Genomic DNA, 24,537 nt, shown 5'->3' on the forward strand with positions numbered 1-24,537 from the left:
CTTGTTCCTCTTTTAATACTGCCTTCTTTCTCCCCAGAAGTAACTCCTGTTCTGTTTTCTAAAACCATTGATTAGTTTTGTCTTTTATTTTGTGTAAATGCAATCATAAATAATATACTTTTTTTTTAAACTTTTACATCTTCACTTTAAGTCTTGTAGGGGCTAACTAAAGAAAAGTGTTGGGGCGCCTGGGTGGCTCAGTCGTTAAGCCTCTGCCTTTGGCTCAGGTCATGATCCTGGCATCCTAAGATCAAGCCCCACAGCTCTCTGCTCAGCGGGGAGCTGCTTCTCCCTCTTCAGCTCCCCATGCTTGTGTTCCCTCTCTTGCTATCTCTCTCTGTCATAAATAAATAAAATCTTTTTTTAAAAAGTGTTATACTCTGTATACCCTAATAAAAATTGAAAATTTATATTCCAGTTGACTAGCTTAAAGAGTTTAAGACCGATTTCACATTTATAGAGCCTAATTAAGGCTAGACAGGCTCATTCGCATCTTCCATGTCATCTTTAACCCCTTTGTCCTGAGAAAGGAGTCTTAGCTGTTTCTTCAGTTCTTCAATTTCTTTTTCTTGTTCTAGTATCTTTGTAGGGTGAGATTAAAATTTCCAGAATTTTGTAAATTCTGGATTTTACATCAGCTGAACAGAGCAGACAGTCTGAGTTGCATTCTTTCTGGTTAAATGCTAGGTATACTTGACTTGTGTTTTACTGAGGGATTCAAGTATCTGACCAGTTCTTAAACCTGTTAAAACTTGTACTTGGTCTGTTTTTGTTCCAAGCGGCTTAAATAGCTCTAGTAAGATCACACCGAAGCTATACATATCTGACATGGTGTCACACTCAGTTCCTTCTAACTTCAGGTTAAGGGGTACAGACAAGTACCTGCTCTGGAAGTATGCATTGGTGTTCTCTTGCCATGTCTGTTGATCCAGTCTGTGTTCTGTGTGATGTCTCTGCAGGTCAAACCAGTCTCCTATTTTTACTTGCTGATCAGGGCCATGAGAAAAATATTTCTGGGCTTCGGATAACTGTGTACTATTCTCATGTTATGAATATAAAATATACCTTCCTCCAATTCTTGAAAGATTTTTATTGCAACACTGGTCATAACATAAGGACATGCAGATTGGTCCCCACACTCCTGGCCCTGCTAGTTTCTCTCAGCTATCCAGTCCCACAGAGAGTCCCACAACTGGATCTGGATATGCAACATCAGGTGACACCATCAGGTGATGTCTGCCCCAACAAGTTTTAAGTTTTCTTGAGAAGATTCCTCGATGGATGTGAAATTCTCTTCTGAGTCGCAGTCATGCCTAAGTGGCAGCCGATGTTCAACAATCTGGAAGACAAATCACCCAAGCCATTTTCTTGGAGTAAAATGAATGGTTCAAATTCACTGACATCTTTGTGACTAAATTGGTGATACAGTTCATCAATCTGTTAGTCTGATTTTCAATGCCAGGTTTTCCTAAGGATTTTTCTTTTTCTAAGGTAAATTTGGGGAGGATAATGGATGAGCTGTTACTTTAATCATTTTTAACAGTATTTTGATTTTTGTCATCCTGGTTGGAGCTCAATTCCAGAGATGGCAGCTGAACAGAAATTCTTGCATTCACGCCACACGTGCATGTTCTATTCAAGCATTATGATAGCCCTACGATATTAGGATACCAAAGACCTGCCAACACCTTCACTCACCATAGTACCTTCATGCAGTCTGTTTAGTTGCACCCTTAATCAGGATTTTTTAAATTTCAAAATACTGACCATCTAATTTATTCCTGATCTTGTATACTCTTTTATAGCCTCCTTTTTCTAAGGTGGCAAGCTGTTGTAATTCATTTAAGTATCATGAAGTTTGTTCTTCAAAGCTACTTCCCTTGATCTGATGTTCTAGATGTGAGAATTATCCTCACAAGGATCTTGAGGAGCTCTTTCTTTAGCTGGCCTCATTAAATGAGCAATATCTTGGGGCACCTGGCTGGCTGAGTCAGTAAAGCATGTGACTCTTGATCTTAGAGTTGTGAGTTTAGGCCCCATGTTGGGTGTAGAGATTACTTTGAAATATTTTTTTTAAGATTTATTTATTTATTTTAGAAAACAAGAGAGAGCACACAAGCGGGGGTAGGGGGAGAGAGAGGGGAAGAGAAGCAGAGTCCCTGCTGAGCATAGACCTCAATACCATTGGGCTCCATCTGATGAGCAGAGAACACTACCTGTGGGGAAATCAAGAGTCCTACTCAACTGACTGAGCTACCCAGGTGCTCAAAAACTAAAATCTTAAAAAAAAAAAAAAAAAAAGCAGTAGTTCTTTTGTGAGCTAAACTCATCACTACAAGTGAAAAGACAGCAGCTCGATTTTTTTTTTTAAGATTTTATTTATTTGACAGAGAGCACAAGTAGAGAGGCAGACAGAGGGAGAGGGAAAACTAGGGTCTCCACCCAGCAGGGAGCCCAGTGCAGGACTCGATTCCAGAACCCTGGGATCATGACCTGAGCCGAAGACAGCCGCTTAATGGACTGAGCTACCCAGGCGCCCCAGCAGCTCCTTTTTTTTAAAATTTTTTATTTTTTATTGACATATAATGTATTATTAGCCCCAGGGGTACAGGTCTGTGAATCATCAGGCTTACACACTTCACAGCACTCACCATAGCACATACCCTCCCCAATGTCCATAACCCAACCACCCTCTCCCCAACCCCTACCCCCAGCAATCCTCAGTTTGTTTTGTGAGATTGAGTTCTTATGGTTTGTCTCCCTCCCGATCCCATCCTGTTTCATTTTTTCCTTCCCTACCCTCCAAACCTCCCATGTTGCCTCCCAAATTCTTCATATCAGGGAGATCATATGATAATTGTCTTTCTTTGATTGACTTATTTCGCTCAGCATAATACCCTCTAGTTCCATCCATGTCGTCACAAATGGCAAGATTTCATTTCTTCTGATGGCTGCATAGTATTCCATTTGTATATATATATACCACCTCTGCTTTATCCATTCATCCGTTGTTGGACATCTAGGTTCTTTCCATAGTTTGGCTATTGTGGATCTTGCCAGCAGCTCCATTTTGATAAAGGTCTGAAAAAGCAATTTAAACACCTATCTTGAACAAAGTAGATTCATGCACATGGCTCAAGTGTTTCAGCAAAGCAACAAGCAGTAATTGGTTTGCGACTGCAAAAGGCAAAGTCAACTGTCATAGGGTCATTTTAACACCTGGAGTTCTGCTGGAACATCAGATTCCAGAGAGCCCTCCTGCTGCCCCTTCCCCACCTCAGCACTGAACCCATATCCAGCCCAATTCACTCAGAGGATGAACCTTGCTGCTCTGAATTTACAGGAATTAAGGTAGATGGGGGAAAGGAAAGGGCTGCCAGCATTCCGGGTGCCTCTCTGTCGTACATGAAGTCCCAGCCCTGGGCCAGGAAGTCCATGATAGGTGCCAAAGGCAGACCCTGCTCTTTCACCCTCTGCCTCACGCTCTGGGCCCTGGAGCTGCTCGCCCAGTATCATGGACTGCAGCCCTGCCTGCATGCCAATCCAGTGCCACCTCACTCAGCACCCCAGTGTACTTTTTTTTTTTAAAGATTTTATTTATTAGAGAACAAAAGCAGGGGGAGTGGGAGAGGGAGAACTAGGCATCCTGCTGAGCAGAGAGCCCGATGTGGGGCTCGATCCCAGGACCCTGGGATCATGACCTGAGCCCAAGACAAACATTTAACTGATTGAGCCACCCAGGCACCCCCCGCCCCGCCTACCACAGTGTACTTTTCTATTTGATCATTGTTTTATTTGTGAGTGTACTGGTTTTCTGATGCCACTGTAACAGATTACCACAAACTTAGTGACTTAACACAAATTCATTCTCTTATAGTCCTGGAGAGCAGAAGTCCCAAACTATTTTTATTAGACCAAAGTCAAGCTATCAGCAGAGTTTGTTCCTGAATCTGATTCTGAAGGTTGTGAGGGGAACATCTGTTTCCTTGCCTTTTTTCAGCTTCCAGTGGCTGCCTGTAGTTTTTGTGGCCCTTACTTCGTGTTAAATCCTCTGCTTTCAACATCACAGTCACCTTCTCTTCTTCTGTAGTCTAATCCTCCTCTGCCTCTCCCTTTAGGGCCCACCTGGATGATCCAGGATAATCTCGGTTCAAGATCCTTAATTTAATCACACCAGCCAAGCCTCTTTTGCCTACAAGGTAACATTCACAGGTTCCCTTAGTTAGATCCTAGATATCTTTGGAGGCCATTATTCAATTTGCTAGAGTGAGATTTACTCAGAGTGTATTGTAGTCATTTATTCTCATTACTGAATAGTACTTCATTAATTCAACCATTTTTATTATATCCAAATTTTTTCCATTCTACCATTGATGAATTTGATATTTGATGAATTTCTATCATCAAATGGCTATCATGAATAATGCTGTAGAGAACATTCTTATACATGTCTTTTGGTGACTGTATATATGCGCTTCTGTTGAATATATAGCTGGGAATGGAATTGCTAGGTCATGGGATATACATATATTTGGTTTTAGTATGTATGTCAATTTTCCAAAGGCTTATAAAAGGGCACTATTTTAATATGTACCATTATAATGAATTACTCTAAAGGTCTAGAGGCCTGACAATGTTAGTGAATTTCTCAAAATACCTAAATTTTACCAAATGAGTTATGTTTGGTACAGCAGGTCCGTTGTTATTTAATATCACACAAGATGAAAATAAAAGCAAAAGCATTTGTTCTTGTTACAGACACAGTAGTATTGTGTACTCAGATTATTGCTCCTCAGAAGAAATGCAAGTTTTAGGTAATCATAAATAGTATGTGGAGTTTATAAATTGAATGTTTAGTTATGGAAATGTATGACTTACGTTTTTAATTGAATTAAAACATTTTTATTAGAATCTGTTTTGGAAATACAGATACTTCCCCATACACAAATGGCCACCAAGAACTATCTAATCCAGATAGCATAGACACTGCCTTCCACTGGCTTCACTTGGACTGTGTTTGTTTCTTTTCTTCTCCTCTGTTCCCAACACCTTGGCCCCTTCTTTTTGCTTTGCACCATGGCATAGAATATCATGGGTAGGATTGGCCAGGGTGAAGAGAATGGTTGCATAAATAGCATCCCTTCACCTACTCCCCCACCCCAGCATTACTACTGATCCTTCTCCTATTTCCTCAAAATAAAAGATCTACTCTTAAATATATACTTAAATTTGGTTTTTCCCTAAACAAGATATAAGTGAAAAGAGAAAGTAGGGAAGCAAAGAAAGCAACTTTTAACTTATAATCAATTTCTACCAGAAATCAAGCAACTTAGTAGAACCTTAGAATTTCTTAGAACTCCTTAGGATTTCTCAACCCCATGCTATTGGCATTTGAGGTCAGTTATTCTTTGTTGTGAGAGGCCGTCCTGTGTGTTGTGAGGAGTTTAGTAGAATCCCTGGCTTCTATGTACTAGGGTCCAGTAGCACCGCTTGTGACAACCCAAAAATGCCTCCAGACACTCCTAGATGTCTTGAGAGGTGGTGCAAAATCACCCCGTTTTGAGAACCACCGCCTTACAACATCTAGGTTTTTACTTTTAGGATAGAGTACTGGGGAAAGACTGAAATTGAACCTCTGTTTGGAAGCAACACATGGTATAAGTTGAAAAAGACAAAAAGAAGCAACATGATTTGGAGAGAATAGGCCCAGGATTAAAATATATTCTGAGGAAAGTAAAATCTTAAAGGTGGCTCTTGACTTCACATCTGCAGATCCCTTTAGCCCCTAGAAAGCCGGTCCAGTTCTTAAAAATCTACCTGCTCATTGCTTTTCACCCAGAGATCCTAGCCAAACCCAGTTTAAAATAGATCTGTCTCAATACAGTATATATCTTTTAACAGGTATTTTTAATTGCTTTTATTGTGCTTGAATATACATATAAAATGTACCATTTTAATCATTTTAAGTGGCCAGTTCAGTGACATTAAGTACATGGATATTGTTGTACAACCATCAGTATCTCCAGTACGTTTTCATTATCACACACTAAAATACTGTACCCATTAAACAATAATCCATTCTTCTCCCCCTGCAGCCATTGGTAACCATTGTTTTGCTTTCTATTTCTAATGAATTCGATGATTCTAGGAATCTCATTTAAGTGGGATCATACAATATTTGCCCTTTTGTGTCTGACTTATTTCACTTAGCATCATGCTTTGAAGGTTCATAACATGTATCAGAATGTCATTCCTTCTTACAGCTGAATAATATTCCATGGCGTGTATATGCCACATTCTGTTTATTCATCTGTTGATGAATGGAGCACTTCCACCTTTTGACTATTGTGAATAATGCTGCTGGGGACATAGGTGTACGAATATCTGGTCCCTGTTTTTTTGAGCATATAGATCTGTATTTTGAGAATTGAAACAAGAAGTATAGTACAAATGCACATAGAAAGATAGTTTATAATATATGATAAGTACGACATGAATGAAGGGGACATTTTTGTATTAGATCTTTACCTATGTTATTTCATTTTCTCATCACCTCTGAGAGTTAGGTCTTGATAGTCCAGGGTGGCAGACTGGTAACACAGGTGTACCATCAAAAGATACATATAGATATTTATAGATATATATAGAATTTTACTTTACTTACAAAACTTTATATCTTATACATAATATAATAGATGTCAAGAACAATATTATAGTCCATAGCTATTTCCTTTCAATTTCATGTGATCTAGTAGTTTCCTACTTTTGTATACTTCTTATGAATAGTATTTATTTGTCACTAACATGAAATACAGTAGTGGAGCTAGAAGGAGATTTTCCAGAAAAATATGTGATTGAGAGGTTTTTTTACTAGAGATTGGAAGTGGAGGGGAAGTGATAGTATTAGGAAGGATGTATCTGGTGATGGAAGAAGAAGCTATGCTTGCTGTTAAGGCAGCTTAAGATCCTCTGACTGCTGAAGGAAAATGTGGCAGGCTCAGAGTTGCTTGGTGATGCAAGATGCTTTTCCTACGTTTTTCCCTTTATTGTGCCTATAAAAGATAACATTAACATCATATTTATGTCATTAATAAACTTCCAAGATCTATGTAGTAGGGTGTAGTAGTATACTTAAGAGACAACAGTGTTATTTATTTCAGAAACATTTATTTGGTATGTTACACTGAATGTGGTATGTTTTATAAGCCTAAGATTTGCATATATAGTTGAATCATACATGTAATAGTAGCCAAATTTTGTTCTGTCTTCAGTATAAACATTTTATAAATAAGGGAACTAAGTTTAAAAGAAATTAAGTAATACAATAATATGTACCAAGTGGAGGCATCAGAATTTGAACACCGATCTAAGGAGTTCTAAGGACTATGTTTCTTCCACTAGATCATTCTTCTTTCCCTCCAGAAGTACTCTGGGGATACTGGGTTTATGAATCTTTATATCTTTATTTGAAGTCATTTAAAAAATTATAACCCTTCCTGAAGATTGCAAATTGTGTGCCATTGCAGGATAATTACAGAGCACATAGTATGGAAGCAGAGGTAATGTCTGGTAATGTTTTTGTCTCCCTTTTCCTGCATACTGTTGTCCAAATGATTCAGTGTTATGCAGAATACAAAATATTGTTAGAGAAACTATTTCAGAATGTTGATTTACTGTATAGGTTTTTTTTTTTTTTTTTTTTTTTTTTTTTTAAAGAGAGAGAGAGAGAGTGTGTGTGTGTGTGTGCATGAGCTGCGGGAGGGGCAAAGGGAAAGGGAGAGAATCTTAACTCTCTGGGCATGGGGCTCAGTCTCATGACCCTGGGATCTTGACCTGAGCTAAAATCAAGTCAGAAGTTTAACCTACTGAGCCACCAGGTACTTGCTTTTTGCTTTTTTTTTTTTTTTAATTTTTAAAGATTTTATTTATTTGAGAGAGAGACAGTGAGAGAGAGCATGATAGGGGAAGTCAAAGGGAGAAGCAGACTCCCCTTGGAGCTGGGAGCCCGATGTGGGACTCAATCCCAGGACTCTGGGATCATGACCTGAGCCGAAGGCAGTCGCTTAACCAACTGAGCCACCCAGGAGCCCATGCTTTTTTTTTTTTTTTTTTTTTTTAAGTAGGCTGCACACCCAGCGTGGGGCCCAGTGCAGGGTCAACTCACAACCTTGAGATTAAGATCTGAGGTCAGATCAAGAGTTGGATGTTAGCCAACAGAGCCAGCCAGTCTCTGCTATTGTACAGGTTTTATATAAGACTTCTCTTCTGATCAAAATAAGTCAAAGATTATAGGAAAATGTGACCTGGAATCAAGTTTCTAGAATTTCATCTTATCCAAATGTAGGAGAAATTTGGAATTCTTTGAAGTAAGCTCTCAATCAAGGCCAAATTAAAAAATTTAATTGCAAGGCCCCTATTTGTTTATAGCCCAATAACAAGCTTACTAGTATACAAATAGGAGATAAGATCTGGTAATAGTGGCCCAATATTTAGAATTTTGAAATTAAGGATTGTGTTCTTAATGTTACTGATTAATCAACAGCTATTAATGTATGCAGATAAGCCTTAGAGAAAGTGTTGCCTCTACCTTTAATGTAGGAATTATTTCATAGTATTCCAGTCATGCTATTTTAGAGATAGAGCAGCTGTAAATCCTACTTCACATCCTCTTGATGTTCTCCGCTGAATCTTGCTGTAGCCTCCTAACTGGCCTTGCTGCCAGTCCCTCCTTGTTCTGATCTCTCCATCACATTGCTAACAGTGTTATTTCTGAAAATACAAATATGAGTATGAGACTCCTCTGCTCCTCAGTGACCGTAGTATTAAGTTCAACCTCCTAAGCATTGCATAAGGTATGTTTCATAACATGATTCAACCTTTTCTACACTTTCTCAGTTGCACTGGAATATTGGCTAAATAATGTCATCTCTTTTACGCTTTACCACCTTTTCATGTGCTTCTTCCCTACTCTGGATTGACCTTTTCTTCACCTGACAAATGTCTAACCATTCCATAAGATCCAGCTTATGGATCTTATGGAATCCATATGTAAAGTTGGGATCCTATGTAAAGTTTTCCCTAATGCCTCAGTGCCTAGATACTCTTTCTCTGCCTATCTGTGCCTGTGATACATATTTCTATATTCAAACCCATGATACCATACTATATTTATTTGTTTACAAATTATTTGTATTACAGTGGGAGGTGCTAGAGAACAAGGACCGTATCATCATTATTTCAGTATCCCTAGAAACTGATATAGTAAAGTTTTTTGCAATTGAACTTATAAATATCTGCTTGTGGTCAGCCCTCCTTTCACCTGATGCTCCATACCATTTGCTCCTAGAGCCATAACACAATATGCAGGTCACTCAGTAAATAAATATTTATGGTGATAGAAGAAGAAGAAGCGGGGGGGAGGAGGAGGAGGGGGAGGAGGAAGGAAGAAGAAGAACAAGAAGAAAGAAAAACTGTCAAGAATAAGGTATTTCAGTACCAAAAGTGCTGAAATTATCAGCCCCCTCCCCAATACCTGCCCCAGGAATAGCACATTCTCTGGTCCTAGGAATACAAGATAACAAAATGTTATACCATGTAATTAACCAGAAAAACAGAAGGCATTCAAGGTATTTCAAGCAAAGAGTGATATAACACAAGCTATTAGGCAATAAATTACTGGAGACTAGAAGAGCAGCAAAGAAAGGCAGACAGTATTGCCCAGTGATGAGGAACTATGAGAACTCGCCAGAACCTCTGCTCATCTACCAACTTTCACTCATGCAGGAGCCCTATTACTGCATCAGAAATCATTTAAAACTCAGCAGCTTAAAACAACAATCATTATTTATCACAGTTCTGTGAATTGGCTGGACTTGGCTGAGTGGTTCTGCTTCACATGCTGTTTGAGGCTGCAGTCATCTGAGGGCTCAACCAGAATGAAATGTCCAAGATAACTAATTCACTTACATGGCTGGGAGTTGGCACTGTCGGGTGGAATCTCAGCTGGAGGGTCATTTGCAGCGCCTTGATTCCCCATATGGCTTGAACTTCTTAGAGCATGGTGGGATTCTAAGAAGGAGTGTCTCACGAGTGTTCCCAAGAGAAGAAAATAGAAACTGCCAGTCCTCTCAAGCCCTGGGCTCAGAAGTCCCAGAACATTACTTCCACCACATTATATTGGTCAGAGCAATTTCAGGGCCAATTCAGATTCAAAGAGAGAAGATACAGGTATCTCTCACTTTTCAAAAGTTCAAGTTACACCACTCACTTTAGAGAAAGACCTACACTGAAGCACTTGGGTGGCTCAGCCAGTTAAGCACCTGCCTTCAGCTCAGGTCATGATCTCAGGGTCCTGGGATTGAGCCGCACACTGGGCTCCCTGCTCAGCGGTGAGACTGCTTGTCCCTCTCTCTCTGTTATCACTCTCATTCTCACTCTCTCTCAAATAAATAAAATTTTAAAAGACCTATATTAGTACCTGTTATCCATAACCAAAAGAAATCTGAAGGGGCTTTTTGCTTTTACAAAAAAAAGTGAAAAGGGAAAATAGCATTCAGGTTTGTTTGTCAGAGAGCAGGCTGTGAGCACGCTGAGCAGAGAGTAGCATCACTAACTCCTTCCCAGGAAACTACACTTAGCTTCTCATCATCAAGCAACCATAGCTTTGAACTGAGTCTGTGAGCATCTCTGCTTTACTGTGATTTATTTTGTGCATCTGTTAGCAAGATGTGTCCCAAGGTGTCAGAAAAGCCTAAGAGAGGTTATTTTTTCAGTCTGGGAATGCTCAAAATTTTTTTCTCCTAAATTAATAGTAATTGCTCCTTTACCTCATGCATTTCAGTTTCCAAAAGTTTTCATGGGAACACTCTATTTTCAGATAGCAGAGGAGACCTGTATAAGCATATGGGAAGAGGATGAATTGTTGGGAGCTGTCTTTAGAGACCAGCTGCCATACTTGTCTTTGCACATGCTTCTTCTTTGCTCTGAAATGCCTTTTTTTTCTTTTCTTCCCCTCAAACTACAAGACCCAGCTTATATTTCAGCCCACATCTAGAGCCTTCCCTGATACCTTCAATGCACAGTCAGTAGCCGCTTTTTCCATATAGTCTTTGCCTGTAGTACATATTTCTATTTTTGTGTCTATCATTCCTTGTTATAATTTGTTTGCTTACATGTTTTTCTGTGCAAATGTCTAGGGGACATTCATGTCATTGTGTCATCTTCATCTCCATATCTCTAGTAACTGTCACAGTAAAGGTTTTTGCAATTGAACTTACACATATCTGCTTGTGGTCAGTACTAATTTAGTCTGGTGTCCTACACCATCTGTTCTTGATGCTTCAATGTGGGGCCTAAAGAGAGATACTCAGTGAATATTCAATGGTAATAATAATGGAAAAGGACAAAAAATGCCTTTTAAATATTCTGTTTTGGAAGAAAGGACCATGTATGAATCATTTAATAATAAAGATTTTCAGGAAAATTGGTGTTTTAGTCCTGAAAGTTTTAAACTTTTCTGGACAAATAATTTTCCTAGCATAGTACATTCTCTGGTTCTAGAAACACTAAATTAAATGTTACACCACATAATCAGAAAATGGGAACTAATCCATCAAAATCCTAGAAGAGGGGTGCCTGGGTGGCTCAGTGGGTTAAGCCTCTGCCTTTGGCTGGGGTCATGATCTCAGGGTACTGGGATTGAGCCCCGCATCAGGCTCTCTGCTCAGCAGGGAGCCTGCTCCCCCCCACTTGCCTGCTGCTCTGCCTACTTGTGATCTCTGTCTGTCAAATAAATAAATGAACTCTAAAAAAAAAAAAAAAAAATCCTAGAAGAGAACACAGGCAACAACATCTTTGACTTTGGCCATAGCAACTTCTTGCTAGACATGTCTCCAGAGGCAAAGGAAGCAAAAGCAAAAATGAACCATTGGGACTTCATCAAGATAATCTTTTGTACAGTAAGGGAAACAATCAATAAAACTAAAAGGCAACCTACAGAATGGGAGAAGATATTCACAAATGTCGTATCAGATAAAGGGCTAGTATCCAAAATCTATAAAGAACTTATCAGACTTAACAACCAAGAAACAAAAAATCCAGTCAAGAAATGGTCAGAAGACATGAACAGATATTTCTCCAAAGAAGACATTCAAATCGCCAACAGACACATGAAAAAATGCTCAACATCACCCTGCATCAGCGAAATACAAATCAAAACCACAATGAGATACCACCTCACAGTGGTCAGAATGGCTAAAATGACTAACTCAGGAAACAACAAATGTTGACAAGGATGTGGAGAAAGGGGAATCATCTTACACTGTTCTAGCAATGCAAACTGTGCAGCCACTCTGGAAAACAGTATGGAATTTCCTCAGAAAGTTAAAAATAGGATTATCCAACAATCTAGCAAGTATACTGCTATCTATTTATCCAAAAGATACGAACATAGTGATTCAAAGGGGCACATGCACCCCAATGTTTATAGTAGCAATGTCCACAATAGCCAAAATATGGAAAGAGCCCAGAAAAAAAGATGTGGTATTTATATACACTGGAATATTATTCAGCCATCAAAAAGAATGAAATCTTTGCCATTTGCAACGACATGGATGAAACTAGATTGTAAGTGAGAGAAAGAGAAGTACCATTTTATTTCACTCATATATGGAAATTAAGAAAACAGGTGAACAAGGGGATGGGAAAGAAAATAAAATAAGATAAAAACAGAGAGGGAGCAAGATGGGATCGTGAGGGAGACAAACCATGAGAGACTCTTAATCTCATGAAACAAACTGAGGGTTGCTGGAGGTGGGGGATTAGGGATAGGGTGGTTGGGTTATGGACATTGGGGAGGGTATGGGCTATGGTGAGTGCTGTGAAACGTGTAAGCTTGATGATTCACATACCTGTATCCCTGGGGCAAATAATATATGTTAATAAAAATAATTTAAAATAAAATAAACAGAGGGGAGGAAACCATGAAAAACTCAACAATAGGAAAGAAACTGAGGGTTGCTGAAGGAGAGGTGCTGGGGGTATGGGGTAGTTGGTTGATGGGCATTAAGGAGAGCATTTGATGTAGTGAGCACTGGGTGTTGTATGCAACTGATGAATCACTTATTTCTACCTTTGAAACTAATAACACACTATATGTTAACTAAATTGAATTTAAATAAAAATTTTTAAGAAGTGGGAGCTACTTGAGGTATTTTAGGCAGGAGGGATTTAATACGGAAATTAGGTAATGAAATTGTTGGAAAGGCTGGAGAAGCTAAAGGAGGTCCATGTTGCCCAGTGATGAAGAACTATAAGAAGCTGCTTCTTTCCCTGAAGCCCACAGTTGTTGGCAGAATTCAACTCATCCACGACCCTGTGACTTTTATTTTTATTAATTGCTTTTATTAACATATGCACCACTTGCCCAAGGGGTACAGGTCTACAAATCGTCAGGTTTACACACTTCACAGCACACACTATATCACACACACCCCAAATGTCCATAATCCAACCACCCTCTCCCTACCCTCTCTTCCCCCAGGAACCCTCAGTTTGTTTCATGAGATTAAGAGTCTCTTATGGTTTGTCTCCCTCCCGATCCCATCTTGTTTCATTTTTTCCTTCCCTATCCCCAAACCCTCCACCCTGCCTCTCAACTTCCTCATATCAGGGAGATTATATGATAATTGTCTTTCTCTGGTTGACTTATTTTGCTCAGCATAATACCCTCTAGTTCCATCCATGTCATTGCAAATGGCAAGATTTCATTTCTTTCCATGGCTGCATAATATTCCATTGTATATATATACCACCTCTTCTTTATCCATTCATTTGTTGATGGACATCTAGGTTCTTTCCATAGTTTGGCTATTGTGGACGTTGCTGCTATAAACATTCGGGTGCATGTGCCCCTTCAGATCATTACATTTGTATCTTTAGGGTAAATACCCAGTAGTGCGATTTCTGGGTCGTAGGGTAGCTCTATTTTCAAGTTTTTGAGGAACCTCCATGCCGTTTTCCAGAGTGGCTGCTCCAGCTTGCATTCCCACCAACAGTGTAGGAGGGTTCCCCTTTCTTTGCATCCTCATCAGCATCTGTAGTTTCCTGGCTTAATTTTAGCCATTCTGACTGGTGTCAGGTGGTATCTCATTGTGGTTTTGATTTGTATTTCCCTGATGTGGAGTGATGTGGAGCACATTTTCATGTGTCTGTTGGCCATCTGGATGTCTTCTTTGCAGAAATGTCTGTTCATGTTCTCTGCCCATTTCTTGATTGTATTATTCGTTCTTTGGGTGTTGAGTTTGATAAGTTCTTTATAGATTTTGGATACTAGCCCTTTATCTGATAGTCATTTGCAAATATCTTCTCCCATTTTGTCGGTTGTCTTTTGGTTTTGTTGACTGTTTCCTTTGCTGTGCAAAAGCTTTAGATCTTGTTAAAGTCCCAATAGTTCATTTTTGCCCTTGCTTCCCTTGCCTTTGGTGATGTTTCTAGGAAGAAGTTGCTGCCACTAAGGTTGAAGAGGTTGCTGCCTGTGTTCTTAAGGATTTTGATGGATTCCTGTGTCATATTGAGGTCTTTCATCCATTTTGAGTCTATTTTTGTGTGTGGTGTTAGGAAATGGTCCAGTTTCATTCTTCTGCATGTGGCTGTCCAATTTTCCCAACACCATTTGTTGAAGAGACTGTCTTTTTTCCATTGGACATTCTTTCCTGCTTTGTTGAAGATTAGTTGACCATAGAGTTGAGGGTCTATTTCTGGGCTCTCTATTCTGTTCCATTGATCTATGTGCAAGACCCCATGACTTAAAGGAATTGTGTTCCTCTGCTCCATGCTGCTGATGCAAACTATTAGGAGCCCATGTTTAGCTGCTATCCAGATGCTAGAAGAGCTGACTGTTAATGACAACAGGGTGCAATTTGTCTGATGTCACCACTGCCCAAGCTAGAAGATTGTTTCTATCTTCCTTTAGCTTTCCAGTCTCTTTGCATATGCCTGCTGTTGACTGAATCCTGACTAGGATTCCTGCTGGCTAGGGAGTCCAAGGAAATTTCTAACTTGCAATACAATAAAATTGTGTGGATGATGCTGAACACATCACAGTATCTGGAACATGGCCTTATAACCATAGCTTCCAAAAGGAATATAGTAATTACAGCTCTCGCTATAGTTGTGCCCAGACTAGAATTTTAGGATGGAGAAGTTTCTATCTTAAGCTTTTAAATAGTTGATACAATAAATAAGAGCTTTTTTTTGAACCAATGTCTAAAACTAGAGTACTAGTGATCTTAGGTAACTTTCAGCCTATTTTCTTTTTTTTTTTTTTTTAAAGAATTTATTTATTTATTTGACAGAGAGAGATCACAAGCAGGCAGAGAGTCAGGCAGAGAGAGAGGGGGAAGCAGGCTCCCCGCTGAGCAGAGAGCCCGATGCGGGGCTCGATCCCAGGACCCTGAGATCATGACCCGAGCCGAAGGCAGAGGCCTAACCCACTGAGCCACCCAGGCGCCCCTCAGCCTGTTTTCTTAATGGCAAATTAGAAAAATTTCCTGACTTGGCAGTCTTTCAAAGGTACAGAGGTCGAAGGATCTTTAAGCTTATTAGATGAGAAAATTATGTATGTGTACATATAAATACGTGTATGCAAATGTATTGATATACACATAAGATACAAAGACAGAAAGATACTGTTTGAGAAAATGGAATTTCATTTTTGCCACCCAGTGACAGTATGACTTTGGTGGAATATTGCCCAAAAGTTGAAATATAGTTTCATTAATGTCTATTGGACATTGGCACTGTGCTTGGCACTAGGAACACAAAGATGCATATTATACATTCCAATTCAGCAAATACTTATTAAATATCTATTCACTGAATATTTAGGTCTTGGGTCTACCGAGATGAACAAGGCCAGATTTTTTTTCCCTAGGAGGTATTCCTAATCCATGGGGAAAGACTGATGATAAGCAAATGATCGCAAAATTGTGGTGTGTTGCTAAGAATTTGGAAGTTGACCAAAAATAAGCAAATGGTGAAATTTTAAAATTTAATTTACAATAAGAAACTCAGCATTAACATTTACTTAAAGTTACTCAAGAAGATGCCATATCTCAGGGAAAAAATACTGGCTCTGGAATGAATACATCTCAGGCAGTTAAAATTGAAGGTTTCTTGGTCTTTAAATGTGTGTAAAGTGCTCACTTTGGGAAATACCAAAAAGTATTTTCTTGAAGTCATGTAATCTCACAACAGGGACAGCCACTGGTAATATTTTGATGTATTCGTTCCTAATCCAAGGGCATATTTTTTAAAACAAGGAAAATAAAACAAAAAAATGAGGCCTATAAGTCCACAAGACATGATAGATTGCATGTAAATTAGAAGGCAAGAAAAAGAGAATGAGAGAGAGAGAGAGTGAAAGAGAGAAGGATCCGTTGGGCCAGGTATTTCAAACTTCAAAACACACACCTCAACTCAGTATCTTTTTCCCAATTCTTATTCCTCCAGTGCTTCTATTTTTCTCCTCTGTGCATCTCTCCTCTGTGTGTGAGTGTTTTTTTTTTTTTTTAAAGCTTTATTTATTTACTGGGGCCCCTGGGTGGCTCAGTTGATCAAGTGTCTGATTTTGGCTCAGGTCATGATTTGGGGGTACTGTGATAGAGCCTCACATCATTGGGAATCCATGCTCAGCGGGGAGTCTGCTTATTCCTTTCCCTTTTCCTGTGCCCCTCCCCCAACTCATGCATGTGCACGCATGCTCTCTCTCTCTCAAATGAATAAAATCTTTAAAAAAATTATTTAGAAAGAGAGTGAACATGTGAGCAGGGGGAGGGGCAGAGGGAGAGGGAGAGAAGCAGACACCCTCCTCCATTTGTACTTGCCATTTTTAGGAAGGGCATCACCATCTATCGGGTAATGCAGTCAGATACATCCATCTACTGTCAGGGTAATCCTAAAACAGTCTAATTTAATTATTCCTTTGATTGAAACCCTTCAATAACTCCCCATCGATTTTGGTATCAAGTGTCATCTTATTTTAGCATCCTCTTCGTCTAGCTCCCACACATCTTACTGGCTTGACCTGCCTTCCTGCTACCTGCACAGTTCTCCACTCCAGCCGTAGTAAAAATTTTGTAGTTCCACAACGGTATAGCAGGGTTCTCCAATCATTAAAAAAAACAACAACAACAACACTCACACACAGAGGAGAGATGCACAGAGGAGAAAAATAGAAGCACTGGAGAAGGCAATGTGAACCTGGAGGCAGAGATTGGAATTATGCAGTGACAATCCGAGGAATGCCTGGAGCCACCAGAAGCTGGAAGAGGTAAGGAAGGGTTCTCTTCAAAAGCTTCTGGAGGGAGAATGACCCTGCTGACACTTTGATTTTGGGTTTTGACCTCCAGAACTGTGAGAAAATTAATTTCTCTTGTTTTAAGACATCTAGTTTGTGGCACTTTATTACGGCAGCATCGGGAAATAATACAAACGGTGAGTCAAATCTCTGTTGGTGTGCAGCCAAAGATATCTTAATTAATATAATGATTATTTTTATGTTCAAGCTAAACACATGAAAAAAAGGTATTGGTTATAATTCAGGAAAAGATCCTGGAGTCCCTGGAAATTCTTTCCGCAGGATTTCAAACTAAGATTGATATCGATGTTGTCAGATCTGGGATTTAAGCATATCTCTGACTCCACTTCACCTTCTCCCACATCACTCTCCCTCAGGGACTAATGGGTGGTAGCTGAGATGAAAGTTACACACTCCTTAAGACCTTTTTTTTTTTTTTAGAAACTTTATTTTCCATCAACCTTCTTTCCATTTTGTTTGCCTTTGTGGAAGAGGAAGACCACTCAGTGGTCGTTCCTACCCATTCCGTGGCCTGAGCAGTGGGAGCTGCAGACCAGTCTTCCGTGGCAGGGTGGGCGCTCCTGTCTTCAGCAGGGAACTGCTGACTAGGCACCAAGGGCACCTTCAGACCAGTTTGCAACCTCGGGTTGAGTAGCAGTGAGCTCAGGGGCTGGAACAGTCCATCCACCCTGAAATCCCTTCTTGGTCACAGAGTTCTCAGCAGCAACCTGCCCTTCTTTTTCAATCTCTTCAGGATCTCTTAGAAGTAGAGATCAGGCATGACCTCCCAGGGGTGCTCACGAGAAATGTTGCTACACATGCACCGAACTTCCCAGGCCAGCATACACATTAGACTCACTGAGTGAGCTCCCTTGTGTAGCAAGGGATGGAGATGTCCACGTAGTGAAGTGGAGAGTCTGTGTTACACAGAGCAACGATAGGCAGATTAACATAAGGCCTCTGTATGAGGCTGGTGGTCAGCCCTGGGATCAGTAATCACCAACAGTCTCGGCTCTCCAAAGTCTGCCTGGATCTGGTTAGTGAAGCTTCCAGGAGTGAAGCCTCCAGCAATGGGAGTGGTTCCTGTAGCAGCAGCAAAATTCAGCACAGCTCACTGGCCAGTATTCCTGGAGGACAGGACACTGAAGTCAGCTGGGTTTTCAATGGCCACAATGGCACAAGCTGCTGGCAGAAGCTTCTCCCAGGTTCTCTTCAGATTTATGATGTAGATGCCATCACTTTCCCTTTTGTAGCTGTACTGTTCCATTTGGAAGTCAAGGTTGGTGCCACATAAGTGAGTCCCTGCTGCAGGGAATTTGAGGACATTCTACTCCTTCATTTGCGGGACATCAAGGGCTCCAGACATTGTGAAAGTTTCCCTTTAAGCTGTGATGGGAATGCAGAACAATGCCATATGGACCCCACCATGTGTAAAGTGGAAAAGCTCCTTAAGACCATTTTTGATGAAGTTAGAGTCATCCCTGATCCAACTCAATATGGGACTCTTTTTTTGTTCCTGTGGTCAAATATAAGCAAAAGAGACTGCTATCTGAGGTAGCTTCAGAAACACGTATAATTTGGAACAGAAAAATAATCTTTAAAAATCAGGAAAAGGACAGAAAGAAAAGCAAGACCAGGAGACATTTGGAATAAAGATATGCAAACTATCAGGTCCTACATAATTAGAGTTAAGTTGCAAAATTGAAATTATTAGGGTTCAAAGCAAAAAGAGTTAACAATTATACGATTCATGTTTTCCTTAAGAAAAAAACATATTAGTTTCAAGTAAAGGAAAGCTTTTTGCTTTTCCTGGTGTTTATTCTTTAAGAAATAGCCATATAGGTTTCAATTTAGATATCGCTTCCCCCAAGAAGAGTTCCCTAATGACATCCTCCCTCCAGATTAGATACTACTACTATTGTGCTTACCACTGTGTATCGCTAGTAAGATTCCCTACAAGACTGTAAGTTCTTTGAGCACAAAGACTGATTAGTTTACTTATGTATCCTTCTTATCTATTCCATTGTCTGGCACATTGCAATATTCAGTATTTGTTGAGTAAGTATGTTAATGAGATTTTATGCGGGGTGGGTCTAGTTTCCATTTTAACGATGTATTGAGTTATGATTCAAGCTGTAAGTGAGACTAGAATTTTCCTTAGAAAATAGCTTGCAGTATGTTCCAAGACATGAAGCAGTTAATAGTTTAAAGCCTGTTTAAAATTATTTTACCCTACAAAAAGTTCACTGTGAACTTAGCAGCTGTCCTCTGAAGTCATAGAACAGTGTTAGTAATGTCACATGGAACAGGGTTTTTAAGCAGCACAGCTTCCTGTTAAACCCTCTGAGATGAACGAGTTGAACCCACTTATCAATTTTAGTGTCACTTCAAGCGGGACAACCAGGCTTTTTGTGTCTCCTAAAAGGATTGATATCACGCTAACACTACCTGTGAAGTATTCTTGCTCCCTAAAAAAGTTAAACCTGCAAGTTTCTTTTTTTTTTTTTAAAGATTTATTTATTCATTTGAGAGAAAGAGAGCACGGGGGAAGGGGCAGAAAGGTAGAGAGAGGATCTCAAGCAGACTCCCCATTCAGCGTGGACCCTGAGGTCATGACAGTCGAAACCAAGAGTCAGACACTCAACTGAATGAGCCACTCAGGTGCCCCTGAATCTGCAAGTTTCTAAAAGCTAACTTTCATTATAGGAAATAGAGGAGATAAAGGAACAGCAAGGAAGCAAATAAATCCAAAACGTGGTAAATTGAATAGGACAATTGATCTGGTCCCTGCGATCAGGTCAATGTCATCAAAAAGAGGTGAGGAAGAAGACTGTTCTAGATTAAAGAGGCTTAAGAAACAACCAAATGCAATTAGTTTAAAAATCTGATTTTAACAAACCAATTATAAAAAGGTAATTTTGATATAATTAGGAAAATCTCAAATAAGATCTGGGTATTAGATGATACCAAAGAATTACTGTAAGTCTGGTTAGGTGAGTTTCATAGTTTGGGTTCTCCCAGACCCAGAGATAAGATTCAAATACAAGTAGTATATTTGAGGAAAGATCCCAGAAAACACTGGAAGAGGAAGAGGAAGTGAAATGAGGAAGGACTAGAAGCCAATAAAAGCTGCACTCTTAAGCAACTTAACCACTGTGGACAGGTGGAACTTGATCTCACTGATGTACTTGGGGAAGTAGTATGGACTATACCTCGGAGCCAATCCCCACCCCCAGGTCAAGAGACCCAGGTTACTTTTATACCAGCTCCCATCAGGCATTGGTTCAGCTGAGCCCACGGGAGGGGGAGGCAGAGTGGACTCTTAAGTGGCCAGAGAAAGCCTGCAAGCCAAGAACATCCACTGAAATGGTAAGGGCCAACGTGGTATGGGAAAAAGCACCAACACCACTTGCTACAGTGAGATAATAGCATGGTGGTAGTGTAAAAACATGCCATTTCGTTAAAAATGAGTACTGAAATATGTGAGGGTGAAGTGATGTCTGAATTTGCCTTAAACTACTTTAAATCTTCTTTTTTAAGATTTCATTTATTTATTTGAGAGAGCGTGCACGAGTGGGGAGGGCCAGAAGGAGAGGGACTAGGCTACTCCTTGCTCAGTGGGGCTCCATGCCAGGACGCCAAGAGATCATAACCTGAGCTGAAGTCAGATACTTACCTGACTGTGCCACCCAGGTTCCCCCTTAAAATACTTTAATAAGAAGAAAATAAAAGGGACAGATGAGGAGCGCCTGACTGGCTCAGTCAGGGGAGCATGCGACTCTTGATCTCTGGATTGTGAGTTCGAGCCCCATGCTGGGTATAGAGATTATTTAAAATCTTTAAAAAATAAAACTAATTAAAAAACATAAAAGAGAGATAAAACAAATATGGCAAAATGTGATAATTGAATCAGTCATGGGTATGTGGAAGTTAATTATGCTAACCTCTCTACTTTCTACTCTCTACTGTATATGAGAATTTTTTGCAATAAAAGTATTTTTAATGTACATTTAAGTAATGAAAATACGTCTGTTGGGCTGCCTGCAGGAACTAGATATAAATCATTTCATTTAGAGAACATCTGTCAAAAATAATGTTTTTAGTTTTAAAGATTTTATTTATTTGAGAGTGAGAAAGGGAGCGCAAGCGGGGGATGGGGGAAGCAGAGGGAGAGGGAGAAGCAGATTCTCCTCTGAGGAGGAAGCCTAAAGCCGGGCTCAGTCCTGGGGCTCCAGGATCATGACATAAACTGAAGGCAGCTGCTTAACTGACTGAGCCACCCAGGCGCCCCAATAATGTTTTTAGTTTTAAAATTGTTTACCTTAAGCTATTCTTTCTAGTCATAGGTATGCTCTAAAAAATACTTTTTTTCCCAGAGCGAGAGAATGAGAGCACAAGCAGGGAGAGTGGCAGGCAGAGGGAGAAGCAGACTCCCCTCTGAGCAGGAAGCCCGATGCCCACATCGATCCCAGGACCTTGGGATCACAACCCAAGGGCAGACACTTAACCAACTGAGCCACCCAGACATCCCTAAAATGTTTCCACAATAGTACAAGCTGGCTGGGATCTGGGAGCTGAGCTACCTTTTAATTGCTCTTTTGGGATTGAACCAATTAGTCAGTGAACCAGGCCAAACACATTTTACAGATGGCCCAGCAAGCCTAGGGCTGCTGTGGCCCTCACTATGGCTGGTGTGTCAGGAGTCCCCCACCTTCTGTAATTGGGTTTTCTAGCATCTGTGAGTCGCTCCGTTTTCTCAGCTGCAAACACAAAACTGCCTGCTGACACAAAAAAGGAAACCCAATACCAGCCCCAAAGCTGAAGCCTTTAGCTCTCCTTGCCTTCCTTGACACTCTTGGATTTAGACTCTTCTTGCCCTTCTGGACTTCTTTCACTAATGTTCATAGATCTGATGAAAGAATATTCAAACATGTTTCCCTGGGTCAACAAGTCACTGAGCCTCAAAGTTTGCTTGCCTACATCTGTCTACCCACTATGCCCAACGACTTTGTTAGACTTCTAGGTTTGGCCTTTTTACATGCTCCACAATACCAATTGGCACTGTTTTTAATTATTTGTTCATATCTGTTATGTTAATCCCTTGAGAAAGGATTATAGTAGATGGCATTTTTTGGTAGGTGACAAAACTCTGACATGACTACCTTAGGCAAAAAGAAGAATCTATTGACTCATGAAACTAAATGGCAGAGGAATCATTAGCAATATGAATAGAGGGGACCAGGATTTTTTATTTGTTATTCTTGGAACAAAGATCTGGGGATTAACAACCTAGCTTGCCTTTTACCATGATATCAGAATTACTTCCCCCAGTACCTCTACACTACCCTCACTGGCACCACTCATCAGGGATAGCCCAGCTCCACAGACTGATTTTGGAGAGTAAATTTTCTTCTTTTTGAAGATCTATTTATTTATTTATTTATAAAGGTTTTATTTATTTGTCAGAGAGAGAGAGAGCAAGCAGGGGGAGTGGCAGGCAGAGGGAGAAGCAGGCTCCCCATTGAGCAAGGAGCTCGATGTGGGACTCAGCCCCAGGACCCTGGGACCATGATCTGAGCTGAAGGCAGACACTTAACTGATGGAGCCACCAAGGTGCACCTATTTTATTATTTATTATTTATTTTAGTGAGAAAAAAGAAAGAGTGCAAGCAGGGGGAGGGGCAGAAGGAGAGGGATCTGAATGCAGAGCCCAACCCCACAACCCCAAGATCCTAACCTGAGCTGAACTCAAGAGTTGGCCACTTAACCAACAGAGCCACCCAGATGCCCCCTGCTTTTCTCAATTAAATTTTTAAAAATATTTTTTTATATTTATTTTTTCTTTAAAAATATTTATTTTTTTGTGAGAGAGAGAGCAGGAGAGGGTCAGGGGGAGAGGGAGAGAACGAATCTCAAGCAGACTCCATGCTGAGCATGGAGCCTGACATGGGGCTCGATCTCACAATCCAGAGGTCATGATGTGATCCAAAATCCAAAATCAAGAGTTGGGAACTTAACCAACTGAGACTAGATTTTTAAGTGAGCAACTGGGTTTAGCTGTAGCCAATACTTCAATTACTTACCATGTGTCTCTTACATGTCAAGCACTGTTAGATTCTGTAGTGAATACATAAAGGATGTGGAAACCTCAATGTTATTATCACCTCAGCTACCATTTTAAAGAGTCATTCATCTGTTGGCAACAATCCCGCTCCACCTTGGCTCTTTGCAAACTGGGGATCACAGATTTTTTTTTTAACAGATTTTATTTTTATTTATTTGTCAGAGAGAGAGCAAACAGGCCGGCAGAGTGGCAGGCAGAGGCAGAGGAAGAAGCAGACTCCCCGCCGTGCAGGGAGCCCGATGTGGGACTGGATCCCAGGACACTGGGGATCATGACCTGAGCCGAAGGTAGCCACTTAACTGACTGAGCCACCCAGGCGTCCCTGTTTTTTTTTTTTTAAAGACTATTTATGTATTTGAGAGAGAGAGAGAGCACAAGCAGGGGGAGTGACAGAAGGAGAGGGAGAAGCAGCCTCCCCACTAAACAAGGAGCCCAAAGCGGGACTCGATCCCAGGATCCTGGGATCATGACCTGAGGCAAAGGCAGACACTTAACCAATTGAGCCACCCAGGTGCCCCCGATCATAATTACTTTTAATGTGTTTTGTAGTACAGTGCAATTCTAGCCAGGCTGTATTAAGATTATGAAGTTTCTTTTAAACATTCATTGCAAATTCTAAGGGCTAAAATGAACAGAAGGTTTCCTTATTTTCTGCTAGACACTGATGGTGTTTGCAGCCAAATTTTGAAAAGAAATTTATTTTAAAGACTATTTTTAGATTTTATTATTTTAAGATAATATGCTTTTCTTTCTTTTTTTTTCAGTTAAGGCAAGCTGTATTCTGTTTATCTTTTTTTGTTTCTTTCTGTGTTAGGCAAAATTTTGCTTCAGTAACATCCTCAAAATCTTAGCAGCTTAAAATGGCAAGAGTATATTTCTTACTCATGCTCTGTGTCATCTTAGGTTGGCAGGGGCTCTGCTCCATGTTGTTCTCACTAAAAGATGCAAAAATCACAGAGGCTTCACTCTCTGAAACATCACTGGGAACCATGGCAAGGGGAGGGAAAAGGGCAAATGGTGTAACATCTCTTAAAGTCTTCCTCTTGGAACTGATGCT

The 24,537-nt window shown here is 40.2% G+C and overlaps 2 pseudogenes; both read right to left on the reverse strand.

Annotated features, from left to right (window-relative positions):
- Positions 1–422: 422 nt before the first annotated feature.
- On the reverse strand, positions 423–10,036 carry LOC111142924 (annotated as a pseudogene).
- A 7,242-nt stretch (positions 10,037–17,278) lies between these two features.
- On the reverse strand, positions 17,279–18,722 carry LOC111142925 (annotated as a pseudogene).
- Between the last annotated feature and the right edge of the window lie 5,815 nt (positions 18,723–24,537).

This window comes from Enhydra lutris, unplaced genomic scaffold (assembly GCF_002288905.1).
Source record: "Enhydra lutris kenyoni isolate GAN:26980312 unplaced genomic scaffold, ASM228890v2 scaffoldscaffold9, whole genome shotgun sequence".
NCBI classification, from domain to species: domain Eukaryota; kingdom Metazoa; phylum Chordata; class Mammalia; order Carnivora; family Mustelidae; genus Enhydra; species Enhydra lutris.